Source organism: Euphorbia lathyris, chromosome 2 (genome assembly GCF_963576675.1).
Source record: "Euphorbia lathyris chromosome 2, ddEupLath1.1, whole genome shotgun sequence".
Lineage (NCBI taxonomy): Eukaryota > Viridiplantae > Streptophyta > Magnoliopsida > Malpighiales > Euphorbiaceae > Euphorbia > Euphorbia lathyris.
The window spans coordinates 87,707,925-87,729,511 of NC_088911.1; the positions used below are offsets into that span (position 1 = coordinate 87,707,925).

General features: G+C 41.1%; 1 non-coding gene across 1 annotated transcript; it reads right to left on the reverse strand.

Moving 5' to 3' along the window:
• Positions 1-361: 361 nt before the first annotated feature.
• On the reverse strand, positions 362-468 carry LOC136221321 (small nucleolar RNA R71). The gene has a single exon (XR_010685094.1). It is a non-coding gene; the product is annotated as a small nucleolar RNA R71 (small nucleolar RNA).
• Positions 469-21,587: the final 21,119 nt, after the last annotated feature.

Consider the following 21,587-nt stretch of genomic DNA (forward strand, 5'->3'; position numbering starts at 1 on the left):
GGTCATGGAACTATTAAGGGCAAAGCGGCCTATAAGCACCTCTGGCATCCTCGATCCGACAATAACAGCAATGTCATTTGAAATCAGACCAATAATGATTCAGATGATCCAGAACTCGGGACAGTTCGGTGGGGATTACTACGAAGATCCTAACTCACATCTTGACAAATTCATGGAATATTGCAGCACTTTCAAGTGCGAAGACGTCACATCTGAACAGATCTTCCAGAAGCTGTTTAGATTTTCTTTGAAAGAAGAAGCTGCAGAATGGCTACAATCCATTGAGCCAGGGTCTCTCACTGACTGGGACATTACAGTATCAGCATTTCTAGCAAAGTACTTCCCTCCGTCAAAGACTGCACAATTCAGAAGCGACATCACCTCGTTTAGGCAGTCCGATTGTGAGAACTTGCATCTAGCCTGGGAGAGGTTCCAAAAGTTGTTAAGACGGTGCCCCCACCATGGTTACCAGCTTGTTGACATGTTCAACTCAGGAATATCTCATGTCAGCCGTGCCTTTCTGGATGCAGCAGCGGGAGGAAATCTATTCAACAAGACTGCAGTTCAAGCATACAATCTGATGAAAGAATTAGCTGAACGAATCGCATGTTTGCAAGTTGAGAAGCCGGCTCCAAGAAGAGGCACAACAGCCAAAGAGTTCCCTGGAATATTTTCAAAATCAAATCATCAGATAGCAGCGCTTACAGAAAAAGTAGATCTACTGGGAACTCACCTGAAATCATCGGAACCAGTAGCAAGCTGTGAGGTTTGCAGCGGAGGGCACAAGAACGTGGAGTGCCCGATTGTACTTGAACAGATCCATTATCTAAAACAGTATGGGTCAAATAGCACGCATTGGCAGCAGGACAGACATCGAGGATCAGGTTCTGAGACTGAATGAGAGAGAAGTATAGATGTCCTGAGAGAGAGCCTGAGTGCCATAGAAGGAAGATTGGCACACAATGAAGCTTTCTGCCAAAGGCTTCAAACACAGGTCAGTAAATTGGTAGAAGAGGAAGCACGAGCAATCACGATTAGGAGCGAAACACAGGTAAGCGCACCAGCCTTTGTGCCTCAACAAGACAAGGCAGACCCCATTCCTGGTAATATCTCTACCTCGTCTGCTCCACAGGTAAGTGTTTCTGATCCAACTCCGATTACTGAAACTGATGTACCACCAACACAGGTTACATTGCCTTATCCTACTTCTAGGAGAGCTAAGTTAGACAAGGATTATTCCAAAATGTTAAATGTGTTCAAGAAAATCGAGATTAACCTCCCGTTTCTTGAACTTCTTGAGAATATGCCTGTGTATGGAAAAATTTTAAAAGAGCTGATCTCTAAAAAGAGAAAACTAGGAGATCATGAGACTGTAATGCTAAGCCAGGAATGTTCTGCCATGCTAACAAATCCGTTACCTAAAAAATCTAAAGATCCTGGTAGTTTTAGCATTCCCTGTACAATAGGCAATGTTCATTTTAAACGTGCTTTATGTGATCTTGGTGCAAGCATAAATCTTATGCCGTTGTCTGTTTACAGGAAATTAGGAATGGGAGACCCAAAGCCTACATCAGTCACAATTCAGTTGGCTGACAGGTCTATAAGGCGTCCGGTTGGAGTGGTGGAAGACCTTTTGGTCAAGGTAGATCAGTTCATCTTCCCAGCTGACTTCGTGATCATGGACATTGAAGAAGATGATCAAGTCCCGATCTTGTTAGGGAGGCCTTTTCTCGCCACTGGACAAACACTGATTGATGTTGAGGGAGGCAAACTGATTCTCAGGCTTCAAAACGAGGAAGTTGAATTCAACATTCTAAAATCTATGAAATTTCCTGTTGATGATGAATGTTGTAATTTTCTGAGCGTAACTGACTCTTTGGTTGAGAATGTTTTCCAGGAAACTGAAGAACGGAACCTGAGTATTGAACTAGATGAGGAGCCATTGGATTTGGAGACTGAGGTAGAAGGTAAAGAGGGTTGTCATTGGGCCCAGCACGACGAACTCCTGGACAGAGAAACAAAGACAAGGCCTAAGACCTCGATTGAAGAACCGCCAACCCTCGACCTCAAACCCTTACCTGCCAATTTAAAATACGTGTTCTTTGCACCTCCTTTACACTTACCTGTGATTATTTCGGCTGAACTTACAGGTCCTGAGGAAGATCGCTTGATGGAGGTGCTAAGGAAGCACAAGGGAGCGTTTGGATGGCAAATGTCTGACATCAAGGGAATCAGCCCGTCTCTCTGTGAACACCGGCTTTATATGGAGGATAAGGTGAAGCCGACTGCTCAACCACAGAGAAGGCTCAACCCAAAAATGAAGGAAGTAGTGAAGGCTGAGGTAATTAAGTTGCTTGATGCAAGGATGATCTATCCAATCTCTGACAGCCAGTGGGTGAGTCCCGTGCATATGGTGCCGAAGAAGGGGGGCACAACAGTGACATTGAATGAGAAGAATGAACTAATCCCGGTGCGGAAAACCACCGGGTGGCGAATGTGCGTGGACTACAGGAAATTGAACGACGCCACCAGGAAGGATCATTTCCCTCTTCCGTTCATTGATCAAATGCTTGAACGCATGGCAGGTAAGTTTTTCTTCTGTTGTGTGGATGGGTATTCAGGCTACATGCAAATATCAGTGGATCCTGACGATCAGGAAAAGACCACTTTCACTTGCCCTTTTGGGACATTTGCATATAGACGGATGCCCTTCGGGTTATGCAATGCACCTGCTACGTTTCAGAGGTGTATGACAGCTATATTTTCTGATATGATAGAAAAATTCATGGAGGTCTTTATGGATGATTTTTCTGTTTTTGGTACCACTTTTGATAGCTGTTTGCATAACTTGGGATTAATGCTGCAAAGATGTGAGGAAACTGACCTAGTCCTAAACTGGGAAAAGTGTCAGTTTATGGTCACTGAGTGTATAGTTTTAGGGCATAAGGTATCACGAAAAGGGATTGAGGTAGACCCTGCTAAAGTTGAGGTCATTGAAAAACTACCTCCCCCTTCCAATGTCAAAGCAGTTAGGAGTTTTTTAGGCCACGCTGGTTTTTATAGGCGCTTTATTAAGGATTTTTCTAAAATTGCCATGCCTATGACCCAATTGTTGCTGAAGGATGCCAATTTTGTTTTCACACCTGAATGTCTTGAATCTTTTAACACTTTAAAAGACAAATTGATTAAAGCTCCCATAATGGTTAGTCCCAACTGGGATTTACCATTCGAGCTAATGTGTGATGCCAGTGACACAACTGTAGGTGCATGCTTAGGTCAGAAAGTGGATAAAATTTGCCGACCAATTTCATATGCTAGTACAACTCTGAATGATGCTCAATTAAATTATACCACCACAGAAAAAGAGTTATTAGCTGTGATTTTTGCACTTGACAAGTTTCGTTCATATTTGGTGCTTTCAAAAGTTATTGTTTACACTGACCATGCTGCATTGAGGTATTTGTTTTCAAAACAGGATGCCAAACCTAGACTCCTTAGGTGGATTCTATTACTGCAGGAGTTTGATCTGGAGATACGAGATAAGAAGGGAGTTGAAAATGTTGTTGTTGATCATCTTTCTAGATTGGAACAAGAGGAGGTGGATACAGACACCGATGCAGACATCCAGGAGACATTTCTCGACGAGCACTTACTGTCAATTAGACATGTCCCTTGGTTTGCCGATTTTGCTAATTTCCTTGTAGGAAAGCTGATCCCTCCGGACCTCTCTTACCAGCAGAGGAGGAAGTTCCTGCACGACGCAAAGTAGTACCTCTGGGATGATCCCTACCTATTCAAGGTTTGTGGCGACAACATCATCCGTCGGTGCATTCCTGAGGAGGAGGTAGCTTCCGTCCTTGCATTCTGTCATTCTAAAGAGGTAGGTGGCCACCATGGCGCGGACAGAACTGAAGCTAAGGTACTCCAGAGTGGGTTCTATTGGCCCACAATCTTCCATGACGCTTTTAATTTTGTTAAAAACTATGATAAGTGTCAACGAACTGGTAACGTTTCACAGAGACATGCCATGCCTATGAAACCAATTTTAGTCTGTGAAATCTTTGATGTTTGGGGGATAGACTTTATGGGACCTTTCCCAAAGTCGTTCAATAACGAGTACATCCTTGTAGCCGTGGACTACGTTTCTAAATGGGTAGAGGCTGTAGCCCTGCCTAGTAATGATGCGCGGGCTGTCATCCGATTCTTGCAAAAGAATATCTTCACACGGTTTGGCACCCCCCCGCACCATTATTAGCGATGGCGGGTCTCATTTTTGTAACCAAGCTTTTAAACAGGTCCTGCATAAATACGGGGTCACTCATAAAGTGGCTACCCCGTATCATCCCCAGACCAGTGGTCAAGTTGAAGTGTCAAATAGAGAGATCAAAACCATTCTTGAAAAAACAGTAAATTCCTCTAGGCATAATTGGTCACTCAAATTAGATGATGCCTTGTGGGCATATAGGACAGCGTTCAAAACACCAATTGGCATGTCCCCATTCAGGCTAGTTTACGGTAAGGCATGTCATCTCCCTATAGAACTCGAACATAAAGCCTACTGGGCTACCCGTTTTTTAAACTTTGATACACGAGTTGCAGGTGAGAAACGGTTATTGCAGCTTGATGCCCTGGAAGAGTTCAGGCTCAGTGCCTATGAGAATTCACGGATCTACAAGGAGAGGACGAAAAGATGGCATGACAAGAGAATAATCAAACGCCACTTTGAGGTAGGGGATAAGGTTTTACTGTACAACTCCAGGCAGCGATTATTCCCTGGTAAGCTGAAGTCGAGGTGGTATGGACCGTTTGAGGTCACCCAGTTATTCTCCTCCGGAGCAGTCGAGATCACAGACGGCCACAATGCCCCTTTCAAGGTCAACGGGCAGCGTTTGAAAATTTATGAAGATAACTTGGGCGTAGTGGAAACACTGCGTTACATAGAGGCCCCCTGAGGGAGTTTTTCCTATCATATCTCTTTTCTTTCACTTACTGTTCAATTTCATAAATATGCATCTTTTGGAATTAAATGCATGATTTAGTGTGGGGGAGGAGGCAATAGGATAGGACATTTTGTACATGTACCAATTGCATGTTTTATCCCACTATTTGTATTTGTGTTTTGTGGCATGTTTAGCTTTTTCTTTCAATATTTCACTTTCAGTAGTTAGAAATAAAAAGAATCTTAGGCAGTTGATTTTTGATGCATCTAGCAATCCTGACATTACAGTTGAAATTGTGCTTTGAAAGTCTGAAAGCTCAGTTGAAATCGATGCATGCAAAAACTTGTGAACAACATTTGAGTCTCCAAAGAGTGTTATTTAACTAAGATTGACATGGAACGTTTCGTTAGGTGAGGCTAGGATTGTTGCAAATAACCCCTAAATTGTGAGCTAGAGCCTAAAGGTCAATATTTTAGACTCATTTTTAGGAACAATCGATCTCTTAGGTGTGGGATTACAGTTATTGTCATTATGCTCATAGGAATTGCATCCAATACTGGTTGAATATTGTGTTATAATTGAACTTGAAATGATTAGGCAATCTAGGTTTAGCCCTTTGTGAACTTAGCCTATTCTTTGATTAGCCAAAATCCCTTACCAATTCCACTAGATAAGCCCATTTGAGCCTTATTTACCCCTTTTCTTTGATCAACCTTGTTACAAGCCCTTAGCCTTCCTAAATACCCTTTCTCACCCAAGTTAATTGACTCAATTTCGGTTAGAAAATCCTTAGGCACACATCCTTCAAATTTCCATTAGCTACCATTAAAAGGTTGTAATTCTAAATAGAAGAAGTAACCAATTCAAATTGACCCTTTGTCCCCTCTATCTCAAAAGAAAAGAAAAGAAATATATATGGTTCAAAATTGGACCGAATAAATTATAGAGGAAATGATAAAAGGCATTCTTTAATTACGTCCCAAACTGAAATAAATCAACCTTGAGCTTCTATCTCGCATATAGTGGGAAAAGTGCCAATTTTTGCAAAAATATTCCAGCTAGTTGAGTCGTTAACTTTTTGCCTTAATTCCCTTTTTCCTACCCCCAAACCTTAGCCTATGTTACAACCCTTTGAAGACCTATAATCTTGTTTGATTGTGATGCGTAATTTCGACTGGATGGATGATGCAATTCCAACGTGACCATTTTGTGCAATAGACTATAGAGCGTTTGCCAAATTCATATTTCACCCAAACACTTGAGTGCAAGAGCGACCGCTTGTGAGCTAGCAATCGTAGTCCTCGCCTCTTCGTTTTCACAAAGTGTTGGTTGATAAAACTAATTAATCAGTTTTGGAGATTTATCTGAGGTTCACTTTGTTTTTAATTGTAACTTGAGTAGTATAAGACCGTATAGATGATAAAAGTGCAGTGGATCTTTGTCTGTGTACGGGAGCTATTTGTTGAGTTTTCGTTGCCTTTGATTCTTTCTTGCTTGCGGACAAGCAAGATTCAAGTGTGGGGGGTTGATAGCTCCCATTTATATAGGGTTTTTAGGATTGTTTTAGCACGTTTTTGCTTTATTTCCATTCAATTTCAGTATCATTTTGCTATCTTTCAGTCAAAATCAGTAATTTCCATTATTTATGGCATTTTCAGGTGTTTTGGGACTGTTTGAGCATTTTTCGAACCAGACTCGTGCCTTATGGAGCACCTCCGAACAATTCAGGGACCGTCGGAGCAAATTTCGGAAGTCCAGGGACCAAATCAAAGAAAAACCGGACTCAGCCCCAATTTAGTGCTTGTCTCGTCGAGACAGGCCCTTGTCTCGTCGAGACACTGCCCGTCTCGACGAGACGAGGCGGGCCGATGGTTCCCAAAGGGAACCATCGTGTGGTGTCCCGACGAGACGCCTAGTGTCTCGTCGAGACACCCTCGTGTCTCGTCGAGACACCTCTTGTCTTGACGAGACGAAACGCTGGGAAGCAATTTCCCAGTGTTTCCTCACTCCCTAGGCGCGAATTTCAACCTGAAAAATGCCCAAACTACCCCTAACTAAGCATGCACTATAAATAGAACATGATGGCATCTTTGTTAGGGTGCTGGCTTTTTCCTTTTTGTTCTTCTCTCTCTCTCTTTCCTTGTATTCAATTTTATTATTTACTTCCATTGTAACAGTTCTTAGCTTGGGGGGAAGATTGATATAGGAGAGTGCTCTCCCGATTTGTAATCAGAATCAGACGAAATCGGGTTTTATATTCCTAATTCCTTACTCTGTCTCTTGCTTTTTGCTTATTTGAATTAATGATGATTCAAGCTTATAATGCGTGTTATAATTGCTTGTTTAATTTAACTATGAACTAATCCCCATCCAATCTGGGATGGGGATGAATTGATTGCGTAACCATATATGATTAAGGATTTAGTTTACTGGATTGTTTCCAATTGATTAGATTATGCGAGCTTAATGTCTAGATTTGTCAGAGATAGGATGATTGCTAGAATGAGATTCGATGATGATCAACTAGCCTGACATAGCAGAACCTAATGCCTTGAGTTTGACAAATTTAGGATTGCAGGTAGGTAGATACTGTTGGTCCCTAGTAATTAGTTCCAAGGGGGGGTTAGGAACTAATATAACTTTTTTGCGTTTTGATTATGCTGACCTGAAGTTATTTTAGGAGTTAGTCAGCTCAGCTTTTGGTCAGCACGGCTGATTGTATAATAAGGCAGTTTTAGTACGATGCTGACTAAGACTGCTTTACTTGTGAGTTGGGAATTGACACTGTTGTGGTCAGCTTCCAGCTCAGCACTCAGATTTACTCAGTTTCAGTTTTAACAATTTATAAGCTGAGTAAATATAACTAACAATACATGCACATACATATATATATATTGAGAGAGAGTTCAGAAGTTACTCAGCACGACTTATCCTGGTTCGGCCTCTCTGCCTACGTCCAGTCCCCAGTTCCTCCTGGGATTTTCAATCCAATACTGAGCTCTTTCAAGGTAGAGCACAAAACCCTTTACAAGGCAGTGAGTATGCAAGAGTACGTCCTCTATTCGTCTACTCAACTCCTACTAAGCACTACAACCCAGTACTTAGATTTTTCTACCACTGAATGCGTACAACCAAGCACTCAGTACATACCTCTCAATATTACTATTGATTACACACTTGTTCTTTTTCAGGTAAAGAACACTTTAGATGATTACAGACAATCAATCTAGCATTTACACAAAGAATAGAAAAGTTGGTGTAAGATCTTTCTTGTTTTTGAGTGCTTTGAATATCTTTCTCTCTTGGATTTTTCTTTTTGTTGCTTCTGTAGTTGTATTTTATCCAAGAACCACCATTGTCCTTTTATAGATGAATTTCTGGTGATTGAAATCATTTGAGGTGATTTAGCCGTTAAGTCCAAAACGACTCTTTTAGCAGACATCTTCTGGTCAGCTTCAGTCTGTTCCGCCATTTCCTTTCTCTGTTTGCTTCAGATGTCAGATCTTTGTCTTCTTGCATCAGACTTGTCTTTTGTGTCAGTTGTCTTTTACCAATAATCCATAGACCCATGATTCTTGGAATTAGACTTCTATATTTTCGAGGTTTCAATTATTGGTGCAGAGGATCGGCAGATTTTGTCTTCTTGTCAACGAATCCTTCATTCTTATTCTGACTGTAACTCAGCTTCGTTCGTTTCTGTCGAATGTACAAGTTTCATGCTGAGGTATTTCTTAGTCAGCTCCGTTCTGTATGTTTTCTCAAGAAGGAGTCTTCTGCTTTGGTCAGCTTTGTTCGGGTGATTTAGAAGGAAGCTTATGATGCATGTTCTACTCTACTCAGCTTCTTTATTCTCCCATGCTGAGTTCCATTTCACTCAGCTTTGGCTTTATGCTGACTTTTAACCTGTCTTACTTTATATATATATATATTTGCACTCAATATTGAACAAACTCATTAGTACAATTAAATCAAAGCATTTAAATTTAATTGCCTCTTAATCATGGATGATTTTGTCAAATCAAAATCTTGTGGAAAGGTGTTTCAACAAACTCCCCCATTTTGATGTTGGCAAAATACATAGTTATGGAACTCAGTTATAAGTTACCCCATGATTGATATTTTTGACATGACTCCCCCGTAAGATTTGCACATCTTGTCTTAATTCTGAATCGTTTACTCTTAAGATATTTTACTTTGTGGGAATGTAAGTCAGTTTTCAAAAATATGTTACTCAGTCTATTTCCTCATATATACTGAGTATGCCTTACTTCTTGTTTGTTCAATTTTAGTTTAATCAACTTATATTGAGAAGAATAGGACTTAGTATAGATAAAAAAGGATAAGCACATTTCTGAAAATTGCTATGCTAAGTTCTACACATCTAGTGGACTTTATCTACTTCTTCTTCTTTTGATCAGCTTTAGCTATTCCTTTGCCTTTATCTTTGCTCATTGAGGCATAATCTGCAGGCTGAGTTCTACTTGTCTCCCCCGTTTTGCCATCATCAGGTTTATACACAAATGTGTCAGTGCGAGCATGAGCGGAAAGATGAGTTGCGTAGCGCTGGAGTCTCGAAGTACTTTCACGCAGACCGTCAATGATAGGAATACTGTCACACTGGACACGTGGAGGAACCCGAAGGGAACTACTGATCATGCTGAGCAGACATTCATGAGATTTGCTCAGCCAGGTGAGGGAACTTGTAAGTTGACCAAAGGATTGGTGATACATTTTAAGCAAGGCAGAGTCGTAGAATATGCGCTGGGCATTATTGATTCTCATCTCCTTCATGATGGCCTTTGAAAAACTTAAGAGTTCGCTGTTGGAGACTGGGTCAACTTCCATTGGTGTTTTGTGAAGGTTGAGCAGACGAACAGCTTCACTCAGTTGATCGATGGTACATTGTGAGGAGGAAGATACTAAGTCACGTGTGTGGGTCAGCTCAGCATGAAGCTTGGTAAAGCAATCTTGAAGCTCAGCATTGGTGACTAACTCAGCATTGGTAGATGAACTGGACTTGGCTAATTCATGAGTGAGCTTGGTGAAGAGCCCTTGGAGGTCAGTAGAAGTAGCATGTCCTGAATTTATTTCAGATAAGTGTTGAACTTTACCTTCAAGGGAGTTCAAATAATTGACCATTGTAAGAACCAATTCAGACAGCTTTGTGATGTGATCTTGTCGTGGTTGCTGAGTTTGAATGGAGGTCATTATGCTGATCAGGTCCTTCAGCCCTTTTATTTCATTCAGAAGCTGAGTGACTGTGGGCAGTTGGGAAGATTCAGGATTGGAATTTGCAGTTTCAGCTTGAGTAGGGTTCAACTCTTGAAGCAGAGATTGAGCAGAGGCAATGATTCTTCTGCCTGACTCAGTAGCGTTCAAGTAGTCAAACTTGGTCGTGTTTGGGTCGGTGGATGGAATTTTCCCTGGTGGTGGAGGAGTTTGATGTTGGCCAGCTTGATTATCTTGATTGGGGACCGGACTCTGCGGCAAAGTGCTGGTAGGAACAGTGTTATCAACATGTGGAGATGGAGGTGGAGGCATGTTGATCTGTGGATCCTGAGCGGGTGAAATGGAGGCAGTTTCTGTTTCTCCTTCTTGAACAGTTGGATTTGGATTTTCAAAGGACTTGGCTTGTTCCTCATCCTGAGTAACAGAGGCTTGTTTTTCCTTTTGAGTGGACTCAGGACCATTTGCAAAATAGGAGAATTGTAACTCAGACAGACCGAAGAGTTGTTCATGCGGGGTTGAGTCTGCAAGAAGATCAATGATCTGAGCTTTATGAGCTTTCTTTTTGAGTCGATTGAGTTTCTGTTGCTTCAGAGGAGAGGGGTCAGCATCATTTCCCAGATCAGTGTCAGCTGTCTCCTCATGAGGCTCAGCATGATCCTCGACTTCCACATGTTCAGTTTCTTGCTCTATTCCTTCCTGAGGCTGCTCCATATCAGCATTTTCTTCATACTCAGCATGAGTCTCTTGCTCAGCAGCGGCTTCCTTGTCTTTTTCATGATCTTGGGTTGATACAACCCAATCTACGGGATCAGCTTCAACTGTTCTTATGGACTCAATTCTCTTCCTCTTCTTCAAAGGAGATTCAGGAGTTTCTTCTTCTTCTTCTTCATGCCTTTTCTTCTTCTCTGCTGACTCAGCTCCTTCTTTTGCTTTGTCAGTTTTGACCTTTTCTTTAGACATCAATCTTACCTTCCTTGGGACATTATGGATGTCTTTGGCACAGGTTTCACTGGCCTTTCTCTTCTTCATCTTCTTCTCTTTAGGTTGCTCAGCAGGAACTTCCACTTCTATTTCAGGCTCATTTTCAGGGTCAACGTTTAACTCAGCATCATCATTAGAAGCTTCTTCATATCCTTTCAGTGGTTGATTGTATGTTAATCCAATCAACAGAGCTGTTGTGATTTCAGTCCCTAAGGAGTCAGTTTCGCCTATTGTTTCAACCTGTTTGTCTTCGATGATCTTGGTGACCAAGGAGCCCAGCCTAAGTTTCTTTGCGCTGCGTTGAAAGGCCCCCACTAAAAAGACGGGCATGTTGAGTGGAGTATAGGTCAACATGTGCCATATGAAGCACTGTTCGAAGTTGGAGGCAGATGAGGCTGAGGCGAGCTTAGGGAGGATGAAGTTGGTCAGTATATAGTGAGCCATCTTTTGATCTTGCCCCATACATGTGCTTGGTATCTCCCCTTTGTGATCCTTGGGCTTGCAGAATCCTTTGATTTTGTCAAGGGTTTCTTTGGGGACTTTCTCCTTTGTTGTTCTGAACTCTATGCCCTCGTTTGGCAGGTTTAGCAATGTAGCGAGGTAGGCAGGGGTTATGGTGATTTTCTGGCCTTTTATTGTGGTCTCCAGGTAGTCAGCATCATCCTCATCGACGCACAAGTTGGAGTAAAATTCTCTGACCAGTCTGGGATATACCTTTCCGGCGAGAGAGAAGAGGCCGGTCCATTTGTTTTGCTTAATCCATTCGCAGAAGGGTTTCTCAGAGGCGATGAAACTTTGAGAAAACCATCTGCACTTCAATACTTCCAGATTTCCAACCCTTTTGTGCACTTTGATCATATTCCTTTCGATTTGCTTTGAAGACCCAGCTATGTCAGCTTGAGTGGGTTTGCCAGATGTTTGGCCAGTCTGAGTGGTGAGGTTAGGGATTTCGTTCTTGCCGGAAGCCATTGTTATCGAGAGGGGTTTTTAAGATTTAGGGAGAAGGGGAAGATTTCGATTTCTGGCGATTTGTAAGCGTAAAAACAATGAATGGGGACTCTTTTCGCCATTTATAGACACATCAATCATTAATGTACTGGCCGTTCTTATCTTGGGACTCTAATCGACAAGGATTCTGTCATTTATGACAGGTTCGGCGCATGGGTTTTCATCATTACTCGCATTTTCCTAGGTATGATTTGTTACACGTGTTATGGTGTATTGGTGCAAGTGGATATTTGCCCGGTTTGCCATAATTCGAACCGTATGTTATTCTGAGTATTCAATTCTATGATGATGGATTTCCTATCTCTAAGTGACTCAGTATTCACAACATATGTATATTCACTCAGCATAGGATGATTCCTCAATATATCTATCTACTCAGCACAGAATCTTTTCTAGGCATTTGTATTAACTCAGCATAGACTATTAGGCTCAATATCTAGTAGTTGGTCAGCATGACAATTACTCAACATTTATTCAACTACTTTAGATTATTGAAGAGGATTAGACATACCAATGGCTTCCCTTAGTGTATTGAATTGTTCACGAGCCAAAGGTTTAGTGAAGATATCTGCAAGCTGTTCATTTGTTGGCACATAGGTCAGCTTGATCTCATCCTTTAGTACGTGATCTCTGATGAAGTGATGCCTTATGCTGACATGCTTCATCCTGCTGTGTTGGATAGGATTCTTTGATAGATCAATGGCACTCTTATTGTCACATTTGATCTCTATTGTCTTCGTTGTTACTCCATAATCCTCGAGCTGTTGCTTTATCCATAGGACTTGAGCAACACAACTTCCAGCAGCAACGTACTCAGCTTCAGTTGTAGACAGGGGCAACTGATGCTTGCTTCTAGCTAAACCATGATACTAGACAACTTCCAAGAAAATGAAATCCTCCTGATGTACTTTTGCGTTCTAGCTTGTCTCGTCCATAGTCAGCATCAGTGTATCCAATGAGTGTGAAGTCATTTGAGGCTGGATACCATAAACCTGCATCAACTGAGCTCTGCAAATATCTAAAAATTCTTTTTACAGCAATTAGATGAGATTCCCTGGGGTCAGCTTGATATCTAGCACAATAACATACTGAGTATTGAATATCAGGTCTACTAGCAGTGAGGTAGAGTAAGGAACCAATCATACCTCTATAGAGTTTGCTATCAACTGACTTACTCTTTTCATCCTTGCATAGGACAGTATCAGTACCCATGGGGGTTGATATTTGTTTGCATTCTTCCATGCTGAACTTCTTTAACATTTCCTTAGCGTATTTAGACTGACTAATAAATATGCCATTCTTACCTTGCTTTATTTGAAGTCCAAGGAAGAAGCTGAGTTCACCCATCATAGACATTTCGAACTCAGTTTGCATCTGTTTGCTAACTCTTGGCATAAAGATTCGTCAGTAGCACCAAATATTATATCATCCACATATATTTGTGCAAGTAAGGTATGTTTCCCCTTTTTCTTAATAAACAAGGTTGTGTCAGCTTTTCCTCTGACATAATTCCTGGTTAGTAGGAAGTTGGTCAACCTTTCATACCAAGCTCTTGGAGCTTGCTTCAGGCCATACAAGGCTTTTTTAAGTTTATAAACGTGGTTTGGAAATTTTGGATCTTCAAAACCGGGAGGTTGATTAACATAAACCTCTTCGTTTATAAAACCATTAAGGAATGCGCTTTTGACATCCATTTGATATAATTTAAAGTTCATGAAACTAGCATATGCACATAATATGCGTATTGCTTCCAACCTAGCAACAGGTGCAAACGTTTCACCATAGTCTATCCCTTCTTGCTGACTATAGCCTTGAGCTACTAGTCGAGCTTTGTTCCTAATTACATTTCCATGTTCATCTAGTTTGTTTCTAAAAACCCACTTAGTTCCTATGGATTTTTGATCCCTAGGTTTCGGTACTAAATCCCATACCTCATTTCTTGTGGATTGATCAAGCTCTTCCTGCATAGCGTTGATCCAATACTCATCATGCTCAGCATCAGCAAAATTCTTTGGTTCATGAATTGATACGAAGGCGACGTTGCAAAGAAATTTTCTAAGCTGATCTCTAGTCATTACTTTGTTATTTGCATCGTCAAGGATGGACTTCTCTGAATGTCCTCTTGGAATTTTTATCTCCTTGGGTAGTGTTGAGTTGTTTGGAATAGGTGTTTCTACAATCTCTGCAGGGACAGATTGGTCAGCAAAGGTAATTTCAGTTTCAATTTTACCTTGGCTCAATCCTTGAACTGATGGCTCAGTATGCACATTTTGATCAGCAGACACTGAGTTGGGTTCTTCCTCTGTATGTTGAGTTATTCTTCCTGCAGGGTCAGTTTCATCGAAATCTACATGGACTGACTCTTCCACAACTTGGGTTCTTTTATTATAAATTCTATATGCTTTACTGTTTGTTGAGTATCCTAGAAAGATCGCTTCGTCAGCTTTGGCATCAAATTTTGCCAGATTATCTTTGGTGTTGAGTATGAAACACTTACACCCAAAGGCACGAAAGTATCCAATATTGGGCTTTCGTCCTTTCCAAAGTTCATAAGGGGTTTTCTTTAGTATAGGTCTTACTAATGCTCTATTTAATATATAGCAGGCTGTATTGACTGCTTCTCCCCAAAAGTACTTTGGAAGCCTGTTTTCACTCAGCATTGTTCTAGCAATTTCTACTATTGTCCTATTCTTCCTTTCAACCACTCCATTCTGTTGAGGAGTTCTAGGTGCAGAGAAATTATGGTCAATGCCATTGGTTTCACAGAATTCATCAAACAATTGGTTTTTGAATTCTCCACCATTGTCACTTCTAATGTGAGCTACTCTTAGGTCTTTTTCATTTTCAACCTTTTTGACTAATGTGGTAAATACTTCAAATGTCTCATCCTTGCTACTTAGCAGGATAACCCAAGTGTACCTAGAGAAATCATCTACAATAACTAAGGAAAATTTCTTACCTCCCAAGCTGAGTGGCTGGATAGGTCCGAAAAGATCCAAATGTAGTAATTCCAATGGTCTTTTGGTTGAGACAACCTTTTTGCTATGGAATGATTTTTTGATTTGTTTGCCTTGCTGACAAGCATTGCAGAGTTGATCTTTCTCATACTTTAATTTTGGTAATCCCTCAACTAATTGCTTTCTAGCTATTTTGGCAAGAAGGTCCATGCTGACATGCCCAAGTCTCATATGCCATAGCCAGGAGTTATCCTATTTTGATACTAAGCATATACTCTTTGAAAATTCCTTTTCCAAGTTTAACATGTAAACATTTTCTACACGAGGGGCTGTTAAAATCAAATCATTTGTTTTTCCCTCGAGTATTTGGCACTTAGTATCATCAAATATAACCTTCCTTCCACTCTTGCAAAGCTGAGCTACGCTTAGAAGATTATACTTGAGACCTTTAACTAAGGAGACTGACTCAATTTTAGGGTTACCTCCGACAGTTCCTGAGCCGACTATCTTGCCCTTTTTGTTGTCTCCAAAGCTTACACTACCTCCTCGTTTAGGCTCTAGTGTGATGAACTGAGTTTCATCACCTGTCATGTGCCTTGAGCATGCGCTGTCTATATACCAAAGTTTTGATTTCTCCACGCATGTCAAGCTTACCTGCATTTTAGACTATTCATTTTTAGGTACCCAATCCTTTTTGGGTCCTTTCATGTTAGTGTAAACAGGTGCAAAATCATATTTTAACTTGTGACGACACACATTTGTGGTATGACCATTTTTTCCACAAAAGCCACACATGGTTACCTTTTGAGGGTGATATTGAGTGTGGTCAGCATTGTTATGCTGAGCATGCCAGCATATTTTAGTTGTGTGACCTTTCTTACCACAGAGGTTGCATTTGACAGTTTTATTATGCCAGCACACAGCTTTTGTGTGTCCTCTCTTCCCACAACAGCTACACTGGGTAAACTGTTTATGCTGACCAGTACCAGAGTACTCAGCATGGGATTTATTCTTAGTTGACCTGTTTATTTGGTTTTGTAGGATTGTCACATCCTTTCTAAGTTTCCTAGACTCAGTTTGAACCTCCACGACAGACTTATGTAAGATTTGCATATTTGTATGTAAGTCTGAGTTGTCCTGGAGGAGATATCGGAGATCACTTAGTTTGACCTCCTCAATCTCGTCACAGCGCCTGCTGAGTGCCTTACTTCTTTTGTTACACTTTTTAATTAGTGTATATAAGTCACTCAGAGCATTTATCATTTCATTTCTAAGCAGGAATAGGGATGTTACCTCATTGTTGTTTTCTTCCTGCTCAGAATCTTCAGATAGGTTGATTTGCTCAGACTGAGATCGGTCAGCTCCATCGTCTGCCATGAAACATATGTTGGCTGTTTCGTTTTGCTCAGCTTCGGTTGATGTTGACTCATCGCTGTCACTCCAAGTGGCCATCATTGCCTTTTTGCTTCCATTCTTGTCTTTCTTCAGACTGGGACAGCTTGACTTAATATGCCCAGTTTGATGGCATTCATAACATGTAACAGGCTTGGAGCTGTCCTTTTTGTATCTGGTGTCACTAGACTCAGCTTTGTATCTGTCTCCTTTCTTGTATGGCCGCTTACCATTTCTTTCATTTCTTCTGAATAGCTTTTTCATTTTTCTAGTAAACATGGCCATTTCCTCATCATCAGTTGATTCTCCTTCAGTGGAGTCAGCTTTCATCACTAGTGATTTTTGTTTCTTATCCTCAGATTTTTCTTTAGCTTCAAAGCTTTTCATTGAAATTTCATGAGTCAGCAAGGATCCGATTAGCTCATCATATTTATATGTGGTCAGGTCCTGAGCTTCTTCTACGGCTGTTTTCTTTGCTTGCCAGCTTTTGGGAAGACTTCGTAAGATCTTCTTCACTTGCTCTTCTTCAGTGAAGATCTTGCCGAGTCTTTTAAGCTCATTTATTATGTTAGTGAACCTGGCATTCATTGCTGAGATGTCCTCATTGTCGGTCATTTCAAAAAGCTCATACAGTCGCATGTGTTGGTTTACTTTTGACTCCTTGACCTTGTTGGTGCCTTCATAAGTTATTTCAAGCTTTTTCCAGATCTCCTGTGCTGACTCACAACCTGAAATCTTATTGTATTCTGCAGCATCTAAAGCACAGTGAAGCATATTTATAGCCGAAGCATTATTTTGTAATTTTCTGAGGTCTTCCTCTGTCCACTCAGTTTCACTCTTGATAACTTTCTCGTTATCAACAGTTTTATAAGGTATATGTGGACCTTGAACTATTGCAAGCCATGCACTCATATTTGTAGCTTGAATAAAGTTCTTCATCCTATTCTTCCAGAATGTATAATTAGATCCAAAGAATAGGGGAGGTCGAGTGATTGATAACCCCTCAGGGAGTATCTGTGTTGTTTGATTTCCTGGAAGGAAACGAGTGCTATTTTCAGCCATTTAGGGATCAGCTCAAGATTGTTAGATCTTTGAATAGTGAGCTTTTGGCTCTGATACCACTTGTTGGTCCCTAGTAATTAGTTCCAAGGGGGGGTTAGGAACTAATATAACTTTTTTGCGTTTTGATTATGCTGACCTGAAGTTATTTTAGGAGTTAGTCAGCTCAGCTTTTGGTCAGCACGGCTGATTGTATAATAAGGCAGTTTTAGTACGATGCTGACTAAGACTGCTTTACTTGTGAGTTGGGAATTGACACTGTTGTGGTCAGCTTCCAGCTCAGCACTCAGATTTACTCAGTTTCAGTTTTAACAATTTATAAGCTGAGTAAATATAACTAACAATACATGCACATACATATATATATATTGAGAGAGAGTTCAGAAGTTACTCAGCACGACTTATCCTGGTTCGGCCTCTCTGCCTACGTCCAGTCCCCAGTTCCTCCTGGGATTTTCAATCCAATACTGAGCTCTTTCAAGGTAGAGCACAAAACCCTTTACAAGGCAGTGAGTATGCAAGAGTACGTCCTCTATTCGTCTACTCAACTCCTACTAAGCACTACAACCCAGTACTTAGATTTTTCTACCACTGAATGCGTACAACCAAGCACTCAGTACATACCTCTCAATATTACTATTGATTACACACTTGTTCTTTTTCAGGTAAAGAACACTTTAGATGATTACAGACAATCAATCTAGCATTTACACAAAGAATAGAAAAGTTGGTGTAAGATCTTTCTTGTTTTTGAGTGCTTTGAATATCTTTCTCTCTTGGATTTTTCTTTTTGTTGCTTCTGTAGTTGTATTTTATCCAAGAACCACCATTGTCCTTTTATAGATGAATTTCTGGTGATTGAAATCATTTGAGGTGATTTAGCCGTTAAGTCCAAAACGACTCTTTTAGCAGACATCTTCTGGTCAGCTTCAGTCTGTTCCGCCATTTCCTTTCTCTGTTTGCTTCAGATGTCAGATCTTTGTCTTCTTGCATCAGACTTGTCTTTTGTGTCAGTTGTCTTTTACCAATAATCCATAGACCCATGATTCTTGGAATTAGACTTCTATATTTTCGAGGTTTCAATTATTGGTGCAGAGGATCGGCAGATTTTGTCTTCTTGTCAACGAATCCTTCATTCTTATTCTGACTGTAACTCAGCTTCGTTCGTTTCTGTCGAATGTACAAGTTTCATGCTGAGGTATTTCTTAGTCAGCTCCGTTCTGTATGTTTTCTCAAGAAGGAGTCTTCTGCTTTGGTCAGCTTTGTTCGGGTGATTTAGAAGGAAGCTTATGATGCATGTTCTACTCTACTCAGCTTCTTTATTCTCCCATGCTGAGTTCCATTTCACTCAGCTTTGGCTTTATGCTGACTTTTAACCTGTCTTACTTTATATATATATATATTTGCACTCAATATTGAACAAACTCATTAGTACAATTAAATCAAAGCATTTAAATTTAATTGCCTCTTAATCATGGATGATTTTGTCAAATCAAAATCTTGTGGAAAGGTGTTTCAACAGATACCTGACCAAGGAATTACCTAATCCGAATTAGCATAATCTGACCTCGCTAGAGACCACTAGGAGTGCGGGCTAGTGGCTGGGCTACGGCTTTAGCCTTAATCACCACAGACCCTAATGCTTTGCATGCCCTAGGTTATATGCCTAATCAAGACGTCAACCAAATGCATGTGAATAGACTACAGGAGACTGACAATCTCCACGTGGTTAATTAGGTGGTTACCGTCAATTATCATTATGATATGAAACTAAATCCCAGTAAATCATACATGGGACCCAATTAAGGGAATCCCCATCTTAGATTGTGTCATCAATTAATTCGAATTCTTCCCTGTCAAACGTTTTTATCTTTTATTTTTAGAAAATTTGCCTCTTTAATCACTCCACCACATATTTAACCTTCCGAACAATTGTGTTCCTACCTTGGGCCGACTAGTTGTGATAAATAGTCATTGTGGTTCGATCTTGTGCTTAGCACTGTATTACTTGCTGCGATAGGATACACTTGTCCTATTAACCGCTATATATTTTACGAGCATCAATGATACACAAAGAGGTGGAAGTTTATGTGGACGACATGATGGTCAAGTCGGAGACGAGAGAGGGGCATTTCGCTGCACTTGAGAAGTTTTTGGCCCGAATTGCAGAATTCAAGCTAAGGTTGAACCCGAAGAAGTGCTTCTTTGGCATTTTATCGGGGAAGATCTTAGGCTATGTGATCAGTAACAAGGGGATTGAGGTGGATCCCGACAAAGTAAAGGCCATACAGGAAATGCCAGCACCTAAGAATGAGAAAGAAGTGAGAGGATTTCTGGGGCAGGTTCAGTATATCAGTCGGTTCATAGCATGACTCACTGCGATCTGTGAGCCGATCTTTAAGCTGCTACGGAAAGATCAACCCGCGGTTTGGAATGATAAGTGCTAGCAAGCATTGGAGAGTGTCCGGAACTATCTGTCTAATCCACCGGTTTTAAGACCGCCTAAGCTTGGAAAACCGCTTCTCCTCTATGTAGCAATCGAGGAGCGATCTATTGGGGCAATGCTGGCCCAAGAAGGGGACACCGGTGTGGAGCACGCGGTGTATTATCTGAGTAAGAAGTTCCTGGAATACGAGCTTAAGTATAACATGATCAAAAAGACATGTGTGGCAGTAGTATGGCTAACAAAGAAACTACGGCACTATTTTCAATCTTACAAAGTGATCATTATTTCTCGGATGGATCCCGTGAAGTATCTGTACCGAACTCCGTCTCTAACAGGGAAGCTAGCCCGATGGTTGTTACTCTTGTCCGAATTTGATATCGAATATGTAACAAAGAAGGTTATTAAGGGGAGAGCCGTAGCAGAATTTCTGGCCAATCAGCCTCTGAACGCAGAAGAGGAGGAGATAAATTATGATTTCCCCGATGAGCACTTGAACGCAATAGAAGTTATACCGTGGAAAATGTTCTTCGATGGAGCGGTTAACTCAAATGGAGCCGGAGTAGGAGTGCTACTTATCTCACCAGAAGGAGAAAGGATCCCAATGGCAAAGAAGCTATCCTTCCCCCTCACTAATAATATGGCCGAATATGAAGCGTGCATCTATGGGTTAGAGTCATTAGCAGCGCTGGGAGCATCATATTTTGAAATTTGGGGCGACTCAAAACTGATTATCGAACAAGCATAGGGAAACTGGGAAGTAAGGGAAGAAAGGTTGCGTCCATACCTAGACCAGTTGGAGGGATTGACGCAGAGATTCAGCGAGTGTCGTTTTTATCACATTCCTCGAGCACAGAACCAGGCAGTGGATGCTTTGGCCACTTTGGTGTCAGTATGGGATAACCCTCGGAACCTTGCCTCAAAGCCTTTGGTGCTGAGGATGTCCCACAAACCGTGCTATGAAGACGTAATGCTATTGGGAGTGGATGAAAAGCCTTGGTATTTCGATATCGTAAACTTCATGAAAAGTGGGGCGTACCCGGAAGAATCAGAACTTAGGGATCAAACGGTGATTAGAAGGTTAGCTCATCAGTTCGTCATCCACAATGACTTGCTTTACAAAAGACATGCCGATGGATTACAACTGAGGTGCTTAGATGAGGGAGAAGCCTGTGAGGCAATGGAGTCAGTACACTCGGGAATTTGTGGAGCCCATATAGGAGGAGCAGTATTGGCAAAGAAAATCGTGAGGCAAGGCTTCTATTGGCTCACCATGGAAAGAGATTGTAACGAATATGCGAAGAAATGCTATGATTGTCAAATCCACAGAGATTATAATCACTTACCAGCTATGGAACTGCACGTGCTAGCACCCATTTGGCCGTTTACGGCTTGGGGCATTGATATCATCGGGGAGGTGAGGCCTAATGCGTCAAACGGACACAAGTTCATTGCAGTATCCATTGATTACTTCACCAAGTGGGTAGAGGCAGAATCATTTAGCAAGTTGGGGTCTAAACAGATGATGAAGTTCATTGAAAAGCACTTGACCAGATTCGGAGTGCCTCATCACATGAT